Source organism: Ictidomys tridecemlineatus, chromosome 2, assembly GCF_052094955.1.
Source record: "Ictidomys tridecemlineatus isolate mIctTri1 chromosome 2, mIctTri1.hap1, whole genome shotgun sequence".
Lineage (NCBI taxonomy): Eukaryota > Metazoa > Chordata > Mammalia > Rodentia > Sciuridae > Ictidomys > Ictidomys tridecemlineatus.
Window position 1 is genome coordinate 193,534,427 of NC_135478.1, and position 26,223 is coordinate 193,560,649.

Genomic DNA, 26,223 nt, shown 5'->3' on the forward strand with positions numbered 1-26,223 from the left:
TTAATATATGGATAAGATATATGAAGATACATCAGTAAATTAACATTCTTAATATAATGTTAATATTTTTGTTGTTGAATTTTTCTTAGTAATAAAGTATATTTCATAAATGCTTTTATCCTCTAGCACAGCTCCTCTTTAGGACAGATCATTACTGTTATACACAGTTCTTTACATTGAGTATTTGTTTCTAAATATTTTACCTTTAATATTTTTAAATCACTTGCATAACCCATAAGTGCCAATCTGTTTCTTCTTTTACACAAAGATAGCTGTGATCTAGATGAAAAAAAGAATTATGGAGGGGAGGAAAAGATGATCAACTCTAACTGCTAGCATTAAAATTGCCATGGTATAACATCATCAAAATAATAGTAAGGTTTTACTGGAAATAAAAGCATTAGAATTTGATCCAACAAAGCTCCTGAAGAATTTATTTTTGGAATTGTGCTGATTTGTATATTTATAAGAACTTTAAATGCAGTTTAAGATTAACAAATCATTAAGGTAGTTAAGGTAGCAAGTCAACTACCATTGATAAATGACTGTATAATAAATAAAACTGCAAATAAAGGCAGTTTTTTAACCAAAGCATTTCTTTACTGCTGGATATTAAAGGCAAGCAAAATTTTTTTTCTGATAGATGGCAGGATTTTTTCACTCTTTGCTGAAATAAGACATCTGTTTGTTTCACAACAAAAGAAGACCCTTGCTACACGGATCATTTTCTTAGTGACAGCCCTGACAAGTTTGACATTTGTTTCACAATGTGTTCTGAAACAACCAGCAAGAAAACATACCCTTTGAGGGTACTGAAGGCAGACAGGCTTACCTCTTAATGTTTCAGCTTGTTAATTCATACTCCCCAAAACATTCTGATTTCAACAAACTCATTACATATCTGCTAGTTATATGTGGAATTTCAAGAATGCACACTCACAATACAGCGGTAACACCAAATAACTAAACTAAAGCTGGTCCTTTAGCCTTCCCTCTCTTCACTTGGACAGAATTGTGGTAAAGGGAATGGTCATTTCTAGGCATACAGGGAAGATGTAATAATGGTCTAATACTCCAGGTGGCAGTATGAGACTAAAAGAATAATTTTAACAGAGAAATAGGTAAAAATCACTGCCATGTTTATCTAAGCTAAATCCCTTTTAACACTAAATAAAATTTGCAAGATTTTGTTTAAATGTTATTCAGCTTATACCATCAAATTGGAATTGAGTCCCTCTATTTTTCATTTACACAAATATGATTCCACTGTAATAAAAGTTCAAAGAATTGATGCCAATTTATAGAACCTCTCTATCCTTTTCCTTTCTCTTAAGAGGAAACTAGGGACTGGGGTTGTAGCATTAGACCACTTGCCTAGCACATGAGGCCCTGGGTTCTATCCTCAGCACCACATAAAAATAAATAAATAAAATAAAGGCATTGTGTCCAACTACACCTAAAAATTATATATATTTAAAAAAAAAAGTGGAAGCCAACTCCAAGCAATGGTCAATTATTTTGACATCTGGAATTTCTACTGCTCAGGTAATATGTGGTCTCAAATTATAGTCTTCAATTACACATGACTATTTACCTTGTAAGCTGCCACATTTTAAATGATTTCTTTTTTAAAGTTATACAAAGGAACAACAATCCTTGTTGCTTCTTTACATCTTTAAAACTGGCTATATAGTGCCTTTACAGTCAAGAAACCCGGAAACACCACTCTTATAATTTGGATAGGAGGTGTCCCCAAAAATCTCATGTGTGAAACAATATAAGGAAGGTTAGAGGTGAAATGATTGGGTTATGAACCTTAACTCATCAGTGAATTAATCCCTTGATGGGATTAACTGGGTGGTAACTGTGGGCAGGTTGGCTGTGACTGGAGGAGGTAGGTCACTGGGTTATGCTTTTGATATATATATTTTTTCTCCTGGTTGAGAGAAGTCAGTGTGCCCCCTACTCCCACCTTTCTCTTTTCTGGTGGTCATGTCCTGAGCTGCTTTCTTCTACCACACTCTTCCACCATGATGTTCTGTCACACCCTGGGCCCAGAGCAATGGAGCTGGCTGCCTAGGGACTGAGACCTCTGGAGCTGGCTGTCTATGGACTGAGACCTCTAAAACTACAGGCCCCCAGTAAACTTCTCCTCTTCTAAAATTGTTCTTTTTGAATCTTTTGTACACAATAGTGAAAAAGCTGACTAAAACAATCCCTTTAACCACGTGTTCAAGATTAAAACATCATCAAGAATACATATTAACATTAAACCCCTGGCTAAAAAAGAGCAAATCAGTATAGTAGTATCACCTGTCTGTAGAATCGTTCCCATAATATGTAAATCAAACTAATCATGAGAAAATATCAGATAAACACTCTACAAAATAATTGAACAGTAGTCTCCACAAGTGTCAAGGTCATTAATGACAAAACTTGTTACTATCACAAACTGGAGGAAACTGAGAAAACAAAGACTAAATGCAATGTGGATCCTGGACCATAAAAAGAAAACCAGTGTGAAATCTTGTAAAATTTGAATATGGCCCATAAAGTAGTTAACAGAATCATTTTGATGTTAATTTTCTGGTGCTAGTAATAGTGCAATGTGTATTTAAGATGGTAATACTACAGGAAACTGGATGAAGAGCAAATGGAACCCTTGTATTATTTTTTATAACTTTCCTGTAAGTTTAAAATTATTTCAAAATAAAAAGACTAAAAAAACACAAATAAACATGGCTACCTTATGAATGTTTTTTAAATTCAAATAAAGTAAGATGTATGGGTACAGATTTTACAAGAAAAAATCCAAAGTACTGGCACCTTCCCTGAAATATGCAGCCAAAACAACTGTTTGCTTTCCATATTTCTACATAAAATTCTTTTCCTAAGTACCTACAATGTTCATAATGATAATGTTATTGATTTTTATTTTATTGTTTGTCCTTTTCTGTATTTTCTTACTTTTCTACTGTAATCCTGGGTTAGTTTCACAAATGAGAAACATGTTTTCTGATATGAATTTCCTTTATAACTAGATCACATTAACTATTCAGAAATAAATAAGAATAATGGAACGTACATTTACAAAGAAAATGAAATTAGTTGCTGTTACTTTACCAACCTCCCTTGTTGGTGCTACAACAGTAAAATAAAGTACAATGGCGCAGATAAGCACTAGCTTAAAATGTTTCTTTTTTCTTAAAATATTTCCTTGGATTTTAAATATTTCTTTGACTAATTAGAGAAGCAACATTTATTGACACTGAATTCAAATTAACAGTCAAAATTATCTATATGCTTTAATAATGCTCCTTTAAAAATATATGTATTATATATTTTAAATACATATATTTAAAATACACACACACACACACACACACAAGCCAAGCACAGTGGTGCATGCCTATATTCCCCAGAGACTGAGGCAGGAGGATCTCAAGTTCAAGGCCAACCTAAGCAACTGAGACCCTGTCTCAAAATAAAACAGAAAAAGGGCTAAAGAATGTGCTCAGTGGCTTAGAGCCCCTGTTCAATCCTCGGTACCAAAAAGAAAGAAAAAGAGAAAGAAAGAAAAATAAATTTAAAAATGAGTATGTAGGGCCTGGAGTTGTGGCTCAGTGGTAGAGTGCTTGCCTAGCATGCATGAAGCACTGGGTTAGATCCTCAGCACCACATAAAAAATAAAATAAAATAAATGTATTGTGTCCCTCTACAACTAGGTGTGTGTGTGTGCACATGTGTATATGTTTGTGTGGCTGTGTGTGTGTGAGAGAGAGTGTGTGTGTGTATATATATACCTTTTAGTGAAAAATATGTATGTTGGTAATACTGACCAAGTGAAGAGAAGGAATAGATAATATATTGTTTCAATCTGCAGTCATAGACTAACTTCTCTTCTTCATTTAAAACATACATCAGATATAACTTAACCAGTATAAAGACTGTGCTTTAGTACAGAAAATATGGAAGTGCTGCACAACAAGAAAAAAATGTATCTTAATAACTGGAAAAATATTGATGATAATGAAAATGTTTTAGGCAAAATGAGCACACTTCATGCTTCAGACTAAAATTAATTAGAGTTTTAACGTTTTACAATTCTACCATAATTCTTCAAATGGTGCATTTACTTCATAGTAATAAACACTTGGATCATTAAGTAAAGTGCAAAATGTGTGTGATGTGCTACATTTAACAACCTTTGGCCCTTTTCCCTATACTTCTGCATTCAGTTTTCCAATGCAATGAATAAGCAATTGAAGACCACAATTAAATTTCCTGACTTTGCATATTTGAGATTCTTTAGTTCAATACAAAAGACAATTAATCTACCATTTTACAACTGAATTCCAACTTTAGTGGGCCATGATAGATACTAAAATGAACTTACAAGAAATGCTTAATTAAATCTACTGTAAAAAGTGCATGAAATTTTTTTCTTATGACATAAGTTGCATATTTAATTAAAGACTCTAGGTCTATACTATAAAATTAACTTGGGAGTGTTTAGTGAAATCCACCTCAAATACAAATATCTTTAAGTAGAATGGAGCTATTTTGTAAATTTTTATCTTTTTCTCTTCCACTTACTGATTCAAGCAAAAGACAGTTAATCAAAGGAATCACTGTTCACTTAATATCACAAAATGTATTCTTTATTTTAAAGCAAATAAGATTTAAAAAGGGCAGTATAACACTTCTAATTTCTTGTATGAAAATACATGAAAACAAATTTTTGTTGAGCAATAATTTCACTCTCCAACTTATGATTCTCGAGCCAATCTAGTGCAGTAAATTTGCTTTTCTAAGTCTTTAGTACCTCCTATTACTCTTTACTTATTTGTGGTAGTCTTTGGGAGCAAGGAAATAGGACAGTTAAATGTAAAACTTTGAATTTCTCACATATTATTTGGGATCAAGAAGGGATCTACCTGCCTAGAGAAGAAAGGCCTAAAGATTGGCACAGTCATCTTATGATGGCAAATTTAGACTAAATGGAAATGTAAATCACTGACTAGAAGGTTAAGTCTAACATAAAAGGCAGGATAAAAAGAAAAGGAAATACATGATGGAGCATAATTGTGAGTTAGATAGGGTAGCCTGTTAATGAGCATAAACCCAATTCTGTAAGATTAGGTTTTCCTATAAATATAAATTAGGTTTTCCTATAAAACTCAATTTTTACAATGTGGATTTTTAGGTATTTATGATATGGTGCTATCCTGCAGGTGGCTAAGAATAATGGTCTTATGATGAGTTCTTGTCTGACGTCTAATAACTGTTGAGGATCTTTTTTTTTTGTGAAGGATCTTAATGATAGAAAATTCTGTCTCTTATAGACTTCTAATATCTGGAAAATAGGAATGGAAGTGTATAATATAAATCTATGTGAGAGGGTGCTACAGTGCTTACTTTCCTTCATTTATAACATTTTTGCCTTGTTTTAAAATATATTACCTGTTTTTGAAGTTTTTAGGTTGATAAGCTGGTATACACTTAGTACCAATTATAGAAAGAATATCAATGTAAAAAGGCAAAAAAAAAAATTAAATTTCATAATGAACATAATCGTTTGGTTTTGAAATGTTGCCCAAAGCATCATGTATGGAAGGCTTGATCCCCAATGAAGTAATGTTCATAGTGGGGATTTGGGGAAGTGATTAGATCAGTGGATTAATTCAGTCATATATTTAATAATAATGATATTAGTGGGAAGGGATGGAAACTTGGAAATTTTAGGAGGTGGTGCCTAAATTGGAGTAAGTCGATCATTGAGGCATGCATGCCCTGGAAGGGTAACCTTGTCCTCTCATCTCCTCTTTCTCTGTTTACTGGCCACCATGAGCTGAACATCTTTCTATGCTGTGCCCTTTTGCAACGAGGTTCTGCTTCACCTTAGGTCCAAAGCAATGTAGCCAGCTGAACACCATTTGAAACCATGAGTCAAAATAAATCTTTCCTTCCATAAGTTGCTTATACCAGGTACTTTGGTCACAATGAAAAGCTAACAGAAAACTACTGGGAGTGGAACCATTGCTGGGACTACACCTCAATATGTGGTTTAGAGGACTTTGGAACTGGTTTGTGGGAAGAATTTGGAAAATTTTGAAACTACAGACTAGACTAGAGACTTAGAATGTTGTAATCAGAGTTTAACAGGCAATTCTACTGTGAGAATGGAAGACTAGAATATTGATAGGAATGTGAACAATAAAGATATTGCTAATGAGGTTTCAGATAGAAATGAGGACTCTCCTGGGAACTGTACTAGAGACCACATTATTGCATTCTGACAAAAAACTTGTCTGCATTCTGTCCACATCTTGAGACTCTGTATAAGGCTCAATTTAAAGATGATGGACTAAATTTGGTGGAAGAAATTTCAAGGCAGCACAGTATTCAGGCACTGGCATGGATGGATACTGCTGAATGGATTTTAGCCTGGTTTATGTGAAAATCAAGGGCAAAAATAATTAAAAGTTTGACCAGAAAAGGAGCACTCTGAAGTCAGGGCTCATGCAGGCATGGTTGCTGAAGAGATTGATGCCAAAAAGAAATCAATTAATTTGTACCTGGACAATAGGAAAGATGCCTTGAGGGCATCTCAGGAATTGGCCAGAACCCACCTATCACAGGTTTAAGGGTATAAAAGTGAAAGCTCACTTGAAAGACTTTGAGAACACAAGGTGTCCTAGTCATAGAGAAGCACCTAGAAAGTTGTTTTCCTAGGGTTCATTTAACCATGTGCTGTCTCCCAGGGAACTCAGAAGCTGATGTAGCTGTGGCCCCAAGTGGGCCCAGCTACTGCTTGAGCTGGCTGTGGACTCTGGCATTATCCACATGATGTTGATGTAGTGGGTAAGAAGAATGCTGAGTCAGGCAAGCTTCCATCCAAAATTCAAAGGTAGGCCTACAATAGCAGGCAGTGTATGTCAGGGTAGGAAAGGTCAATACATAAAGTTGTAAGAGTGAAGGAGGCAGCAGTAGAGGCTCCAAGAAGTAAGAGATGTGAAATGTGTGCCTGGGAAATCTGTAGGCAGCAAGCAGAGCCAGCCCAAGAGAGAGGCCACATGGTTTGCCACTGGTAAATGCATAGGGGCAGAGCTGCCTAGACCTTTGGAGCCCATATTTTACCACCATGTGCCCTGGATACCAGATCTGGAGCTGCAAGTTTTAATATTTTCCCTTCTAGATTTTGGTCTTGCTTTGGTTCCATCCCTCCTTTCTATTCATTTCTCCCTTTTGAAATATTTACTTTGTGCCTATTCCATCATCCTGTTTTATATTCTAAATACTTTTTAATGTTTTCTTAGAGTTTCAGTTACATTGCCTTGAGTTTCAAAGGTGACACTGGACTCGAACTTTTGAGCAATGCTGGTGCTAACCTGCAAGGGCCTAAGAATAATGGTCTTATGATGAGTTCATGCTCTAGAGTGGTAAAGAGGTACATAAATAATGAGACTTTGAAGACTCTTGGAGATAGGCTAAATGCATTTATCAGTATGACATAAGTCTTTGGGGTCTAGGGGAGGAATGTTATGGTTTGGATCTAGAATATCTCACAAAGACTCATGTAATGAAGGTATGTCTCCAATATAGCAGTCACCAAAGATGGAACTTTTGGGAAATGATTGGATCATGAGAATGCTGACCTTATCAGTTCATTAATTCAGTCATGGGTTAATAATTCAATGATATTACTGGGAGGTGGTAGAAAAGGGTTATTTTGTACCTGGTTTGCTCTTTTTTTTCCCTCTCTCTCTCTCCATATTTAAAATTCCTGTAATATTATTATTTTTGAGACTAGATAAACTATAAATATTTCATATCAATAATTTTGACACTAAGAAACAGGTGAGTATTCAATAAGTACTTAATATTTACCTAATAGATTTTTGGTAAGGAAATTAATAAATTATTTCAATTTAGGATATCCTTTATATACAATGTTCTTCTTAAGGAGGCAGTACTTAAGGTGTTCATTTCAAAAACTACAACAAATTCAAAGATGAAGGCAACTATATATATGGTATGGGACACCTATCTTATTCTTTTATATGTCTCCTTAAGGTCATCAATTCATAGACTATTTAAAGTTAAAATATTCTAAAAGACCTTACGTAACCCTTCATTCTATGTATGAAATATTGATCATTACATTGGCAAAAATATAAAAGCAAATTCTTCAGCAAACTCTTAAAACTTTTAAATTACTTTTATAGTAATTTAAAAGTAAAACAATTCCCCAATCTGTCTTCCAAATTCAAATGATTTTAAACTACTTTAACAAAAAAATAATAACTTTATAGTGGAAAAATATGACAAACCAAAACTAAATTCTTTACTGCCATTAGAAACATACTACAGCTGGGTTCAGGGTCACAAAAAAACACTACCTTAATTGGTTGATCAGGATTAACATCACAAATAATACATACTGACATCCCATTTTCCTGATATGATACCTTGAGAAGTGATATCTGTGGTCACCTTCTCATTAATGCACAAACTCAGTCTAATCATGAGAAAATATTTGCTAAAGCTTACTTGAAGGACATTCTACAAAATAACAGAAAGTATACTTCAAAAGTATCAGGTTCATAAAGGGCAAAAAAAGAGTAAGGAATCTCCATAGACTGGAAGAGATTCAGGAGACATGATGAACAATATTAAATAGATTCTAGTTAGAATCATGGACCAGAAGAAAAGGGCACAAATGGCAAAACTGGTATAATCTGAATAAATTATACTTTATTTAATAGTTGCACTAAGCTTTCTTTCTTAGGTCTTATCATTTTTCCTTTCCATTCTTTCATTTCTTTTTGATAACTGGGGATTAAACCCAGGTGTGCTTTACCACTGAGCTACATCCCCAGTGCCCCCCACCCCCGCCCTGCCACCTGCTTTTTTTCTTTTCTTTTTTTTCCCCTTAAGACAATGTCTGGCTAAGTCACTTGGGCTTGCTTCAAATATACGATTCTTTTGCCTCAGCCTTCCAAATATTATAGGCACTGTCATCATGGCTGGCTAGGTCTGATAATTTTTCTATGTTATATGTAAGTTGTTTTTCTAAGAAGAAGCTGGAAAAGGGTTTATCACAAGTTTTTACATTATTTTTACAACTCCTTTAAAATCTAAACTTATCTGGGCATAAAAAGTGAACACAAGCAAATAACAAAAAATCTGTTACAGGATTTAAAAATAAGTATACTTTGGTTTCAAGTACTATAAGGTTACATGCCAAAATAATATGCACAAGGTAATCAGTTATGGATAAGGGGGTTTCAGAATTTCTATAACATGGATAAGTCATTACAAACTCCACACTATAAATCAACATCTACTGTGAGAAAAAGTATACTGTTATTCAGCAAAACTGGGTGATGTTTCACCAATGAAATCGTCATATGTTTTTTTTTTTAAAAAAATTCTTGCAGTTTAAGAACCATTAGAATATGAGTCAACTGTAATATTGCAAAAAGTAATATAATTGGTTTTTATTTTTTCAACTGTGTTTTTTTCAGGTACCAAATAGCCTTATGAATATTGACATGTCAGTACCTTTAATTGGGGGCTTCAAAAGGATATCCAAAAATTACTGAGAGGAAAAGAGGTACTTTTGCTTATACAAATAAATTCCTCCTACAAAAGTACCATATGATCTAGGATTAGCTTAAATGGGTATAAAATATTAAAGTAATTTGAAAATGTTAGCCAATCAATATTAAAGAACCATTTTGCCTTCTTTTTGTGTGTCACTGGCAGACCTGATTGATTGTATTGATTAAGTAATTTTCTAATTTTTGAGGAGTCTGGAATAGATACTGTCCCTCTGCTCATATCAAACATTTTATCCTTATCTTTTAAAAATGACATTAACTCTTGAAATGACTTCTCTTCCCCAAATCCTATCTTGTTCCCATAAAAACTAATGGAACAATGATTGTGTGTCAAATACTACGCAAGGTGTGGGAGATAACAGAGATGAATAAAATGTTTCACTGCCTAGAGGATTTCATACTGTAGTGTGATAAAGAGGTACATAAATAATGATAATGCAATGGAGAAAGTATATAATAAAGTACATAAAGTATACACATGTGATACAGAAAATTGATCCAAACAATTTATAAGGAGAATTTGTATTTTAATGACTAATACTAAACAAAGTTGGGCTATGACATCCAAATAATATACCCTTCCTCATATCCAAAGATTAGCATCACAAATCTTCAAAACATTTCTCAATGTAACTTAAATGCTTATTATGATAAATGTAGCATCAAGGACTATTATGCCTTTCAGAAATAAATCTATTAGAAAGTGAATTTTTAAAACTTTACTCCCAAGTGCACAGATTATATTATTTCAAATATCTTATTTCAAGTTAAATGGTATTTTCCCCAGAGTGAACCCATTAATCTTCATTGTTTTATTAGAAATTAATAGCTCATTAGATGTTCAAGTAATACATTTCCCATGGCACATTAATTTTTTCAGTTTAAAAAGTGAATTTTGCTTCAAGAAAAATGAAAAATAGCATTTTAGAAAATCACACATAAAAATTCTCCAATATTGCCACTTTATAATCGGTGTCAAAAGTAACAATTAAATTTCCGTATGTTGAATTGCACAGACTAGCTCTGAGCTACCATTTTGCTTTCCTTAAAAAAATGATGAAATGTTTTAAACTATTTGCATTAAATTATACCATGACTGGCATGTATTTAAGTGACTCACAAAAGCAGGTTACTTGGCAAGCCTCATATCACTTAAACGGCTTGTCTAAAAATGTGTTTATTTAACCAATGGTTTCTACAACCAGCTAATGTTTCTGTAAGTACTTCCCAATATTTCTTAATGTAGGATATAAGACTATTAAGAAAATATTATATAATAACATTTTAAAATATCCTATTTGAAAAAAGACATTCAGCAACCTATCTACCCATTTTTTCCTGATTGTTCATCAACTATGTGTCAGACACTGTACTAGGTGCTGATAAAATTCCTGATATATAGGATAGACACAGTTCCCAACCTAAGAACCTTATAGTCTTTGACTAACTACCAAGGAATTAAATTGCCTAAATTATGATACATTCAATGAAAGAAATATATAGGAATAATAGTCTTTTAGTAGAAAGATCTCTAAGCTTCCGGGAAGTCCTCAATGCTCCAAAAATTACTAATAAATACATTGAGACTTGAAGGATAAGGAGGAGTTGGTCAGATAAGAATGGAGGTAAGTTGGCTGAAGCCTACTAAGAAAGAGAGAAAAGCAGTGGGAGAAAACATGGAAAGGCAGGTAGAGAATAATAATAACTCATGGGTGGGACTTTACACTTCTCCTATTCAGACATACTTTATATTTCTGCCATTTCATTTACAAAATTGTGTAGAGAAGGAATCTTGGAATTTGTGGTGACTGACTGGCAAACCTAGATTCAAATCCTAATTGTGATACACACACTATCCAAAACTACTTTGAAGAAATCACTTAATCTTTTTGGACCTCATTTTCCTCATCTATAAAATAGTAATAACTATTTTGATGAAAGAAGGTATTAAATGAAATAAAACTCTATTTCCTCCTTTTTCCAGGGTAACTATAAAAGATTTTAATTATCTATGGACTACTGATACGCATGTAGGCCGCAGGAATCTTCTTCGGAAACAGTGCTTTCTTAAAATCAGTTAAGTGGGATGGCATCAAATCAAGAAGCTTCTTCACAGCAAAGGAAATTATTAACAGTATGAAGAGAGAATGGGAGAAAATCTTTGGCACCTTTTCCTCAGATAGACAGGATATTTATATCCAGAATGTACAAAGAACTCAAAAAATTTGACACCAGAAAACCAAATAACCCAGTCAATAAATGGGCAAAAGAAGCAACGGACACACAGAGAATCTCACAATCATGTACATTCACAAGACAATAATAATATTAAAAAAAACTAAATAAATAGTAGCAAGATCAGTAAAGAAGAGGGAGGGACAGGAGAGAGAGGAAGGCAGGAAGGGGAAGTACTGGGAACTGAATTAGAACAAATTATATTCCATGCATTTAGAATTACATCAAAATGAATCCTAATATTATTTTATAACTAAAAGGAACCAATAAAAAAGAAAGAAAAAAGGAATCATAGTTATGATATTAAGTAGAACCCCATTCTAATAATAAATAATCCCTCAATGACACCATGAGTCATTGATTAGCAATTCTGATTGTAGTTTGTCCTGAGTTGTCCTTTAGTCTGCATAAGGTTGTCAGTGTGGTATAAAATAATGCTTTTTCGGGCTGGGGTTGTGGCTCAGTGGAAAAGGACTTGCCTAGCATGTGTGAGGCACTGGGTTTGAGCCTCAGCACTGCATAAAAATAAATAAATAAAATAAAGGTATTGTGTCCATCTACAACTAAAAAAAAATTTTTTTTAAATTAATACTTTTTCTCCCTGAATGAAATGACCATCTTGGTATAGTGGTCCAAATGAAACGAAAACAATCTTGGGAACCTAGGTAGGACCAATATATAAAGACAGTGAATAACAACTGGGTGTAGAATTTAAACAAATACAGTTTTACTGAACTGACTTAAAATCCTTTTTAGGCCTACAGTTTCTTTTTTTATTAATTTTTAAAAATTTATATATGATAGCAGAATGTATTACAATTCTTATTATGCATATAAAGCACAATTTTTCATATCTCTGGTTGTATACAAAGTATATTCACACCAATTCATGTCTCTATACATGTACTTTGGATAATAATGTCCATCACATTCCATCATCATTTCTAACCCATACCCCCTCCCTGCCCCTCCCATCCCTCTGCCCTATCTAGAGTTCATCTATTCCTTCCACACTCCCCTCCCCTACCCCACTATATGAATCAACCTCCTTATATCAGAGAAAACATTTGGCATTTGGTTTTTTGGAATTAGTTAACTCCACTTAGCACTGTCTTCTCTAACTCCATCCATTTACCTGAAAATGCCATGATTTCATTCTCTTTTATTGCTGAGTAATATTCCATTGTGTATACATGCCATATCTATTAAAGGGCATCTAAGTTGGTTCCAAAGTCAGAATGGAGGTTATTATGAAGACAAACAACAATAAGTGTTGGCAAGAATGTGGGGGAAAAGGTATACTCATAAACTGCTGGTGGGGCTGCAAATTGGTGCAGCCAATATGGACAGCAGTATGGAGATTTCTTGAAAAATTGGGAAGGGAACCACCATTTAACCCAGCTATCCCTCTCTTCGGTCTATACCTAAAGGACTTAAAAACAGCATACTACAGGGACACAGTCACATCAATGTTTATATCAGCACAATTCACAATAGCTAAATTGTGGAACCAATCTAGATGCCCTTCAATAAATGAATGGATTAAAAATATGGCATATATACACAAAGGAATACAACTCAGCAATAAAAGAGAATAAAATCAAGGGCTACAGTTTCTTAAAAGGTAGTAAACCATATTCTTGCAGATAAAAAGCATTCTTAGATTTTTAGAAATACTGAACACTGGAATCAAAAGAGAAATTTTAAGTAATTTAATTCAGCTTCCTGAAGTCATGTTTAAACTTTGTTCCCTTTTACATACATAAATGCATAGATGCATACACATACTCAAATGAACAATATTTTAAATTGAAGATGTTTATATGGCAAATATTATTTTACATAAATAGTAATTACTGAATATTGTAAATACTATAAACCATAGGAAAAAGGTTCATTGCAATATAAATCCCACACAAATAAACTGGTCAAATGTATTTGTTTCTTTCAAATGTGTTTGACTATCTTTATCATGATAGAGCCTACTGGATACATGAACTAGTTCTAGATATGTACTGAAGCCTACCAGAGAGCTTCTAAGAAAGTCTTTTTCATTTTAAAAAAGAATAAATTGATATACTTTTTTCTTTTATTTTGTTTAGGAATTTCCCTAGTAGTTATCTTTTTTAAAATTAGTTTTTTAATTTGTATATGACAGTGGAAAGCGTTATAATTCTTATCCCACATACAGAGCACAATTTTTCACATCTCCGGTTGTATACAAAGTATATTCACATCAATTCTTGTCTTTATACATGTACTTTGGATAAAAATGATCATCAAAAGAAAAAAGTATATCATATTTTGAATTTTTAAAGAATTTAATCTCAAAGCTGCTGCACTCTTACAGTTTTACTAATAAAATATGACTGCTCATTTTGTCAAACATTTCCTAACACTGAATATTAATAATCTTCTTATTTTGGCTCATCTATTAGAACATATGTTGTATCTCATTTTAATCTGTACATTCTGGATTATTAAAAACATTGGCAATCTATTAATTTGTTAAGTATATTTCTAAAATACATGTACATGTTCTTTGGAATTTTAAATGGGATATATATATTTTTTAAAGACTTAGTCAGGACTTTTTAATCTTTGTATTACATATGTCACAAATATTTTTCTAGTTTGTTACTGAATTTTGTATATGGTGTCTTTTTAATAATAAATTTAAAGTGTTTATGCATCCAAAAAAAAAAGAATAAATTGAGAAAGAATTACTTCCACTGGCTTTTATCTGTGTATTATGATGTGAGGACACAATTCTTAGAGCTCTTGCAGCTATCTGGTGAGGATGAATATAAGGTCTAACTTTAAAAATTAATAGATTGACACTGTTAGAAGACAAAAGTGTCTTTAACTAATTAACCGTGCAATCACCTCATCTTCTCATTTCTGAATATATACAGTGTGAAATAAAATATTAAAAACAGTGGAGTTTTCTGTTTAAGAACCCTTACCAACTCAACACCAGCATCTTTAAAAAAAATTCTTCCAGTTGAGTTTTTCCCCCTTTTTTAAATTGCACATATTCATGAGGTACATAATAATGTTTAAATTCACATATATAATATGTAATGATCCGATCAGGGTAACTGACATATCCATCATCTCAAACGTTTATCATTGTGTGTGTGTATGTATGTTGGGAGCATTCGAAGCCCTTTCTGTAAGCTATTTTTGATGACTATCTACTTAAGTCTTCAACCTTCATGTCTTTATCATGCTATAAACTATACTCAACTACTACTAATGTCTTCATTGAACTATTAACAGGGACCTCAAACATACTCTATCCAAAGGTAAACTCTGGATTCCCCTTCAACTACACTTTTCTTCCACAAAGGTCATGGTATCTTCCTTGTCTATACTACCCCACTGCTCAAATACAACAACTCTAGGATCATTCCTTAATTCTTTTCTTTCCCTCAGACCCTATAATTAATTCCTGTTGTCTTTATTGCTAAAGGGTTTCTAAAATATAGCTAGTGTTTACCATTCCATTGTAATCATTCTAGTTGAAGCTGTTTCCTGCCTAGATTATTACAATAGCTTCCAAATCAGTCTTCGATTCCATTTATACTTGCACTCCCATTCTTCATGGCGGAGGCAGTACTCTTTGTAAGACACTTGCTTTAATTCTCTGGCAGTGTTGTATTTAGAGTAAAATTCAGACTTCTGCCATGACCTGGAAAGCAGTACTGCATCATTTGGCCCCTCCCACTTGTCTAGTCTCATCTTGTACAGATCAACTTATTCAGTCTTCCCTCTGATTCTTGAATAAATTATACTACCTGTGTCCTCTGATCATAATTTTGTATGGTTAGTTTTTCTTATCATGCTGGTGTCAGTTGTGAAGAGTTCCCTAACTTTATGCATGCTCTTAGTCCTTCTTCTACTTCTCAGATTGTTATCCATAATGTTTATCACCATGAAATTAATTGTTTTACAAGTTTACATGTCTTCCTGTGCTCAAGTGTAAGCTTCATTACAGCATATTTCCTTGGTCCTGCTTACCACAGTATGCTAAGGAACTAGTATTATTCTTAAAGGTTCCCAATAAATATTTCTTGACTATTTGAATAAACTACTTTCTATATAGAAGTTTGGGACTCAAATAAATAATTTTGACTTTTCATGTGCTTCCTAGATAATAGAAATTTACATGCATTACTGTAATCCTCACAAAAGCCAGAGAAGGTAATTATTATCATTTCTATTTCCTTTTGAGAAAACTGACAATTGGTGACATTGAGGAACAGCCCTTTGTTGTGCATCAATAATTACAAGAGCCAGGTTCAAACTCAGCTCTGACTCCAAAGAGTATTCTATTTGCAATATACCAGGTGTTATGGTTTGAATGTCAGGTGACCCCCAAAAGCTCACGTATGAAACAATGCAAGAAAGTTTGGAGAAGAAATTATTCAGCTATGAGAGTCTTAACCCAATCAGCTCATTGATTGCCTAATGGGATTGAGTGGTGATTGAAGGCAGGTGGGAGATGGCTGGAGGAGGTGGGACATGGGGGATGCATTGCTTTGGGGTATGTGTTTATATCTGGATAGTGAAGTCCCAGCCCCTCTGTTTCCTGATCATCATGTGAGATGCTTCCCTCCACCATACTTTTCCACTATGTTGTTCTGTCTCACCTCTAACACTGAAGAATGGAGTCAGTCAGTTGTCTATGAACTGAGACCTCTGAAAATATGAGCCCTCAAATGAACCTTTCCTCCTCTATAATTGTTTTGGTCAGATCTTTTAGTCACAGCAGCAAAAATGTTGACTAAAATACAAGGTATACAATTAGAATGGCTCAAGATCAATGAATTTTAAAAGCTTCACATACTTTTAAAAGTTTTTCTATGTAAATTTCCCCTTATAATTTTAAGATCTTATTTTTAAAAATAATTCAATTTTCACCCAATGAATACTAAACACATTAATTATAAAGTTACTTAAAAAGGTTCTAAAGTTTATTTTGCAGAAATGATTAAAAAGTAATCTTCAAAACAGATTGACAATTTTGCTTCCCCAGATTATTTATAAAAATTTTCATAAACATACCAATTCTCTTTGTAGCTTTTTCAAGTACAGTAAATCCCAAGGGGATACATCATAATACCTGCAAGTGGATGCCTGAAATCATGGATAGTACCGAATCCTATATACACCATGTTTTTTTTTTCTATACATATATACCTATTATAAAGCTTAATATATAAACTAGACAAAATAAGATTAATTAATAATAATAAAATGGAAAATTAAAACAACATATTACAATAAAAGTTATGTGAATGTGGTCTCTTTCTTTCTCAAAATATCTTACTGTATTGTAGTCTCCTTCTTATAATGATGAGAGGCAATATCCTGTCTTCATGATGAATGGAGTGAGATGAACACTGTAGGCATTGTCACTGTGAAGTAGTGTTAGGTTACTGTATAAGGGCTACTTGAAAGAAGGCACTATGATATTGTGACAGCAGATTTAAGACAGCTACTTAGTAGCAGATTAAGACGGCTACTAAAAAACTAATAAGTGGTTAGCAGATAAAGTGTAGGTACACACTGGACAGAGGTAATTCAAGTCCCATGCAGGATAGAATAGTATGGTACAAGATTTCATTTGATACTCAAAACAGTATATAACTTATGACTTGTTATTCTGGAGTTTTCCGTTTAATATTTTTGGACCTCAGGTAACTGAAACTGCAGAAAGTGAAACGAAGAATTAAAGGGGGACTATTGCATTCTGACCATATTTAGGATCTCTTGTGGTATATTTCCTAAATCTCATGAGGATACAGAAATAGAGGGAAAAAGGTATACTAAAAAAATGTTGCAAGGATTAGCCTCTGAGCGACATAACATTCAACATTCTTGGAATGACTGCCTGTAGGTCCTAAAAAAAGCTCATGTAAAGAGGATTTACTATCAGTATCCACAAGGGCTTTCTCAATTCTTTGACAACTACTAACACAAAAGCTTATATTCCAGAGAAAAAAATAGCTTCTGTTTGTAAGAAGAATTATAAGTATCTACAGTGCCAGATCCATGTAGAACTATTAAGACACCCGGGAATGTCAAGTTCAAACTCAAGATGTATTACTATAAAACTCTAATATATTACTATAGTTAAAGAAAAAAAGTTAAGTTGTGTATTTAAATATATAAAAAGGAGAAATATTTAAGTCAATGATTTCATAGCACTAGTATGTGGCAATTGTACTGTTCAGTCAAAAATATGTTAAATGTTTAAAAAGTGCTATTTTTTATATTGATGTTGTAGAATTATTTAGAAAATTTAAATTTATAAACATCTACTGCTTATGGGAAGAATTTTTCTAGGATTTTATTTTACTTATTTTTTAAATTTCTGGCATATAATTTATCATAGAAAATACATTAAAAGTATAGTTCTTTTATTCTAATTTTCTTTAAAAATAGAAAATAAATTATAGTTGAACTGGTTTTACATTTTAAATTTTCAACATTATTTTAAATATTTTGTTGAAGTACTGAATTTCAAAAGACTGATCAAAGCAGGAATACAATTGAGCAATATCAAGCACTTGGGACTGTGATATTATTTGGTTCCCCCAAATGTAGGTCACCTGAATCATTGTCAGGACTCAGTACCTTATAATTAGTTTGCATTATGTGTTTCACAGAGATGTAAGCAGTACAATAAGTATTTAATAATATGCTAATTATGAAAATCTGTATAGAAAACTTGGTAACGTACTTATTTTTAGCTCAGAAACTGGCATCACAATACTGGAGACATTTCAGCCAAAATCAAGGTTACAATAAGGATATCACTATAATTTAACCTGCTTTGCAGATATCAATTAATTAGAAAAGAGACAAAAGTATAAAAGTTGTAAAAGAGGTAAATCAATTTCGTAAAAATTTCAAGAGAATCAACTGAAAGAGTGTAACAAACACATTCAATTCACTATATAGTTCTGTGAGAAACTTCTATTGGTGAGAAAAATCAATGGTAAATAAACAATAAAACAATGGGTAATTCAAGATGACTTTTAAATTCTATATCAATATTTTTTTATTATTTCCCTTAATTTCAAGAAAGATTAAAGTAAGAATACTACCCACCATGTGTATTTCTAGGAAGAATAAATTGATATTAAATAAACATTTCACATTTGAATGAAAAATCAAACACCAGGACAAATCAGAACAGATTTTCAGCAGACATATTTTCTAGATTACACTTCTCTAATGAAAATCATGAGATTTTAGAGTTAGAAAGTCTCATATTTAAAGCTCATTTGACCCACTCTTTTATATTCTGCAGATGAATCCGTCATTCCTAGATGATTGACTGACTTCTCCAGGGTCCTGCAACTAATTAATGGTCAAGATGAAATCAGAATTCATGTCTCCTAAATTGAAGTCTAGAACTGTCTGCCACCATGAATCAATACTACGATTAATCAGTATTACTTTAAATCAAATAATGATAAAAAGAGCACATACAAAAAGTGTGTGTGTATGTAGGTGTAAGTGTATCCTATAAGTGAACTGATATTGGAAAACAATTGTTTTCTTATCTGAAACATCTACATGACTACAGCAGAAAAATGCATAAACCTACTTAAAATCTGATAAACCTACTTAAAATCTGCTTTAGCATGTACTATTGGTACCACACATGGTCTCTCAGTCTGTTCCCTTGCCTATAAAATAAAATAAAAATAAAATAAAGAGAGAGAACACAACATCAAAGTTTGAACTTTGAGTTTAAACAAAGAAAACATGTAAGTATATATGGAAATTATGCTAGTAAAATGTTTGTAAGAGTTTATACTCAAAACAGTGTTCACTAATATTATTATAAGATTTAAAATATATTTCCAAAAATTGTAGTCCAATGTTGAATTCAGGTGCACAAGTTTGGAGAAAGTAATTTTTCCTTTAATTAGAATAAGTATGACCATTTTTGCTTCATATTCTGAACTAATAATTATTGCCATACAAAAGAAAATTATTATACTTTCAAGAATTATTAAACTTGTTATAAATAAATATTTCCTATATGCTTCTTAACTATATATCTCTGTCTACTATGTGCGAGGTTGTTCTAGCAGATGGGCGATGATGAGCAACAACTTATCTTTGTCTTCAGGAATCTTAGATTTCATTAGGTAGAAATAGACAATAAAGATTAATTGATAATACATTCTTATTTTGATATAGTAGAAAAAAATAGGATGAAGAAACTGTGGCAATACACTTTTGTTAGGCATGGTAATCAGAGAAGCCCCTCTGTCAAGGAGGTAACATTTCAGCGGAGACTTGAATGATTTAAAGGATCCAGTCATGTACTAATTCATGAGAAGAGATTGTATAAATCACAGGGAAAAAGGGTTAAAGCATTGAAGTAGAAATGAGCTTGGTATCTATGAGTATCAGAACAGAAAGGACATCTGACATGAGATGAAATGACTACATCTCCCAACACTGGTTATTTAATTTGCATTGAGAAGCCTACTTGGTAGTTTAACAAATTTAAGTAATATGATTTAATTTTGAGTATAGAACAAAGAATCAAGGGTAGAAGTTAGGTAAGACTACAAATACAGAAACAAGGAAGTAGGCTACTGTAATATTCAGATCAGGAATGATGATAATATGGAGGATTGAGAATGGAAGAAGTATGATATGCTTTGGAATTAGGGCAGGCAAATAGGTGTTGGGAATAAAAAGGAAAGTAACTAGAAATGATTCCTCTGCTTTTAAATCTCAGAAATGATGGAACTGAGTTGGGAAAGACTGGGGGATAAGTAAATTACCATGACGGTGGGAGAGGAAAAAGAAATCAAGAATTCCATTTTGGCAACATTAAGTTGAAGTGATCTTTAGCTAGCCAAAGGGAATGTCAGGCAAATATCTGAATTTATAAATTTGGACTTTTAGGGGAAGAGTTCAGGGATGGTATTACAAATGTGGAAGTCCCAACATATTAAGACATTATACATAGTCATCTAGATACATATAAAAATAGAGAGGGGCCCCAAAGGATCAAGTTCTAGAAACAGAAGTTGAGCACAGGTGGAAAATTCAGCTAAGACTGAGAAGGAAGAAAATCAAGATACTATACAGGTCACAGAAACCAAGAAAACAAAACAAACAAAAAAAAAACCCAAAAAATTTCAAGAAAGAGGAAATGTTCAATATTGTCAGGTGATATTGATAGATCAAGGGTAATTCCAATAAAGGTGTAACTATTGGGTTTGATGAAAAAGATTGTGATATTAACAAAAGCATTTCAGTGGAGTAACAGGAACCAAAACCTGGGGTTTAAAGAGGGAATGGGAACTGCTATTTTGCACTTTATCCTTCCTTTTTAATTTTAGGAACTTAAGTTTAACAACTAGAGTTTTAATAGCCAGTTTGAACCATAATGGAAAAGACCAAAAGTAAAATCATTCCTAATACCCTTAAGCTGCATAACAATACTACCTCTGAGCTTTTTGCTAGTTATTGCTATCTTCTATATTTAAACAAACTTTTCTTGAAGAAGAAAAACATACCTCCCACACCAAACAACATATGGAAAGTCCCCTATCCTGGTCTAGCAGCATTCAGTTTGAATAAAATCAAATAGAAAAAAAAAGAGCTGTGGTATTGATTTGCACAGACAGAGTAAGTCATTGTACTCATTGTAAACAGAATCTCTTTCAGCATCTCATTTTAGTTTTGTAAGTTCTAGTTATGCTGGGAATGACCTATGGATATGAATGTATGTAAGAAAAGAAAAAAAGAGCAGAGTTCTATGAACACTTTTGAAAAAAAAAGTGAATGTATGTTGATTTATATCTGCAATCAGAGACACACAGATGAATCAAAAAATTTTCCCCACATTAACTTAGTAATCTGAGGATTATTTCTACATGGTTATAATCAGGAAGTATGTAATATTTTGTATTTTTCACTTCTTTATTATAAGCATTTCCATTTTTGGAGAAAAAAAGAAGAAATGGTGATAAAAAATGAAGTTCTTGAATATAGAAAATCATGTAGAAATATTGCTATAGTACAAAAATATCAGGTAAAAGCAGAAGAGATGATTACCAGGTTAGCCTGTGAAAGAATGGAAGAAATGAAAACATGTTTGTCAAAGGAAGTATTAAACGGGTGAAGAGATTCCTCTTAAAGGAACAAAAATATTTTGATATCATACTCTTGTGGTGATAGTTTCAAAAAGTCTTAGATCATAATAATATCAGATTTCAAAATATTAATTTATAATATGTAAATAAATACTCTTGTGAAGGAATTCACACTTTGCAAACTGCTAGACACTATGTCATAAAACAGATTTCTAGATTCATAAAACCTAGATTTTAATATAATGATAATTAATTTAATTAATAATAGTTCATGATGAAAAATTTAGGCTCAACATATTAAAGAATTGATTTGTCATTGCTTTTTTAAAAAGTGAATCTGAATATAAAATATGCTTTCAAATTTTCCTCAGTTTACTTTCTAGCATTAATCCAATGAGTTTAAAATATAGTAATGTCTATTTTACAACAGAAGTAAAAGAGAAAAAAAATCAAAAGGCTTAGCATTCTATAATGTTAATTTACTGTTTTAATTAAGTAGGATTATAGTAATATTCTGCATATTTATTATGCACATTAGTTTTCATGTTCTTTCATATATTTCATTGTTATAAACAAAACATAAGAGTTACTTGATTGGAAAAGTAGCTATTTCAATAGTTTGATGAAAGTAAGTATAGTAATATAAATTATTGTTATACAATTGCTATAAATGGTTCTACTTGCTCTAGGCAATGCTAATGTTAAAACAGGAAAAATATTTCCAATGCTCCATAAATTATCACATCTGAATCAGCAGCTTAATATTATCATAAAAATAATTTGGAAATGATAAATTTTTCCTGCCACTAGTAAAGTAACTGGCTAATCAACATTTTGGATATTTGCTCATTTCAGTCTATTTAAGTTTATAGCAGCAATAATAATACCATATAGTAGCTTTGTTAAAAATGTGAACTTTTTAGATATGATGGTTATATATAGACAAGAACTAGTTTCCTCTTAGAGCCTCACTGAATGACCAATGGAATTTAAAAATTAAGGGTGTGGGGAGAAGTGAGGAGGGGAGGGTGGGTGAGCCCAATAAAGTATGGACTTAGCAATAATACTAGAATCATGAAAAAAACTTCTAACCACATTTTATAAAGAATATTTTCTAGGACCTATCAAACCAGGCTACTTGTTTTAATAGGATTCTTCTTCTATAGATTTCAAGTCCATATATATCTGATAGCTATCAAGAGGTCAGGTGTATGTCTTGAAAGGGATACTATTGGTATTCTCAGCCATTATCTGGAGTCTTTCACTTACAGGATGCTCAGAAAATAGTTGTTAAATCAAGACAAAATGAAAAGCTAATAAATACATAAATAATAAATAAATAAATAACCCAATATGTGAACAGTGGTTGTCTTATCTGTTTTCTGTTGCTATAACAATACCGTAGACTGAGTGATTTATTTTTTAAAAAATTATTTTTTTATTTTTGAAATGCTGGGAATTTAACCAAGGGCCTTGTGCATGTAAGGCAAGCACTCTACCAACTGAGCCATATCCCCACTCCTAAACATTTCTTAAAGCTCTGGAGGCTGGGAAGTCTGAGATCAAGGGGCACACATTCGGTGAGGGCCTTTATGCTGTGACATTCCATAGTGAGAGGCCGAAGGGCAAAAAGAGTGCATGAGAGCAAGAAAGTAAATGGGAATCAAACTTACTCTTATAACAAGTCCCTTCTGGTGATAACACACTTCTGCAATTAACAACATTAATTAATTCACAGTGGCAGAGCCTGCAGGACCTAATCACCTCTTCTTAGGCCCTACCTCCCAATTCTGTTGCACTCTGGAGATTAAGTTTCCAACACATGAACTTTGGGTGACACATTTAAACCATAGCAGTGGCAATCTCTGGGAGGAAGATTATAACTTTTATTTACTTTCTCTGTTTTCTGCATTTTCCAAAATATTATAATGAACATTTGTTACTTGTATAATGAGAAGAAAAGATACATTTTTAAAATGTAGCTTAATACCTTATTAAGTAAACCATAAATAAAGAACAATATGAAGAAAATAATTAGAATAAATTAATGTTGTATGGTTACTGAGGAAAACACTAATGCTAAATAAAGTTTATACATTGTATTTAAAAAATTACTGCAGCATAATATCTGTGAAGAATGATTTAGGAAAACATTTTAGTGCACAGATCACAGTTTGATGACATTTTGATTTTCATTATTGGAAAAGCCAATGCAAAGCCAATGTTAAGAAGTGTAAATCTAGATTCCCAAAGTGAGGTAAATACTTCTGACATAATAAAAATCTTATTTCTAATTTTTAAGCCATGTAGATTGAGTAGCAGATAATCTATTCTTATCCTACACAAACTTTATACAACAAAAATCCAAGCAGCATTAAATTATAACAGGACTATGATATATATGAGTAGAAAAAAAAATTCCAGATTTTTCAAATAATTTGTATGACATTAGCCAACTAACCATTAGGTTACTAGAGTAGTATTTTTCACTGTATATTTAGATGGGATAATAACCTGTTTTGAGAACTTAAAGTAGAAAACTATGAACTAGTAATATATGTATTAGTTCCATACCTATTCACCTGTGAACATGTGAATAAAGCAAAATTTTCCTTTTCCTTATCAAACATACCAGGATCTTCTATAAGTTAAGTTTGTGGTGATGATAGGTTAAAAGTGTCATAACATTTTTAATAATTCTGAATTTTTAATTTAACATATTTAGATAGTTTAACATATAGGAAATATACTTTTAAGAAAGAAGATACATTTTAAAAAAGGAAAATGCTGATGTTATCTTGATTATAAGCTTGCTGCTGAAATGATTTAGATAGTTTTCTTTTCCACACAATATTAGTACAGGCTTTTCTTTACAAGCAATGAATTATAGCTGCTATCTCAAGCTTATTTTATCTGTGTCTCCTACTCCAGAAAAAAATGAGAAAACATAAATATTTATTCTATATAAATAGAACAGACATAAGATTCAGATAAAAATGATCCATTATGGAACAGTGATTAATTGCTATGTACAGCACTATAAGAACAGAAAATGGCATGAAATATTTCAACTGGTTTTAAATATGAGGATAGATAAGGTTACAAAAAAACCCCACAAATTTTGTAATCTTCTAAACTTAGGTTAATATGTGTTTGTGGTTCATGATTTTTCACTGATGAATAAATTTAACATTGTTGTCTATATACAATCTGGAGAAAGCTCAATAAACTATTTGCTTAAATGAAGCAGCACTGGAAGCATCAAAACAAACAAAAAATAAGAATTATAATGTAAAAATGATAAGCAGTGAAACTATTTGCTTAATTATTCATTTTATTTGCCATTTCTGATATTTAGATATTTTTAAATAGCCAATTAAAACTATCTAGACAAATAATTCTCACAGTCTAATAATTCAGGAAAACATGCCAGTAGTTTGCTTTTCCTCTTTCATATATTTTTTTTTCAATTTTGGCATACAACACAGTAAGAAAAAAGAAGTATCAAGTGGGGAAAAATATTTGTATCAATCATAAAGTCATGTAAATATTAAAAACTCACAGGTGCTAGAAACAAATTCAAATTGTTTAACAATAAAATAAAAACACTAATAATTAGAAATTTACATACTGCACTGATGCAACACAAAACTAATCCGAAAGAATGAAAGCTGTACATCAGATTAACTTTCCTATGGAAGTCATATATCAAATTATATTTCTGATGAAACTCTAACTATCATATAACACAATGCAAGGATAATTTCAAAGTATTTTATTTTGTATCAAAGCAATGAGAAAAAAATTTTACTTTATCTACATATTCCAAATAATAAACCCAACTAGCACAATCATGGAAACAATATATTATTTGGGAATTATGTGGTACTATAAAAATTTAACTATAAATACTTATCAGGAGTACTGGACATTAGTACTACATAGGAGAAAGATCAATGTAGTTGTGTATAAAGAGTTGAAGTCCTTATCTGGGACCTACCAACATTTATCATGGGTCTTCAGATAATTTATTCACAACCCTAAACTTTGGATTTCTTAACTATAGTGATAATCTTAAAGAAATCAAGATCTAAAGGAATTTGATCAGTTGATCTATTAAGTCACTTCTAGATTTAAATACTAAGATTCTAACTCTGCTAAATAAATGACAAATATGATTTACATTTTCCTCAAAAAACCTGTGAAGAATCACTTCTGTC

At 32.1% G+C, this 26,223-nt stretch overlaps 1 protein-coding gene and 1 long non-coding RNA gene across 4 annotated transcripts in view; one reads left to right on the plus strand and one right to left on the minus strand.

Annotated features, from left to right (window-relative positions):
- The window catches only part of LOC144375432 (uncharacterized), a 40,073-nt gene extending 20,208 nt beyond the window's left edge, over window positions 1-19,865 (plus strand). Inside the window, exon 3 of the long non-coding RNA XR_013435278.1 lies at window positions 19,186-19,865. This is a non-coding gene — a long non-coding RNA (uncharacterized LOC144375432). The remainder of the gene's footprint in view (window positions 1-19,185) is intronic.
- Phf14 (PHD finger protein 14) overlaps window positions 1-26,223 on the minus strand; it is a 183,832-nt gene that overhangs the window by 2,077 nt on the left and 155,532 nt on the right. The window contains exon 18 of one of the 3 annotated variants that reach the window (XR_013435277.1): window positions 204-279. The exons of the other annotated variants lie outside the window; for them this stretch is intronic. The gene's annotated coding sequence lies outside the window, so the exon portion shown is untranslated. The remainder of the gene's footprint in view (window positions 1-203; window positions 280-26,223) is intronic. 3 annotated transcript variants of the gene reach the window in all.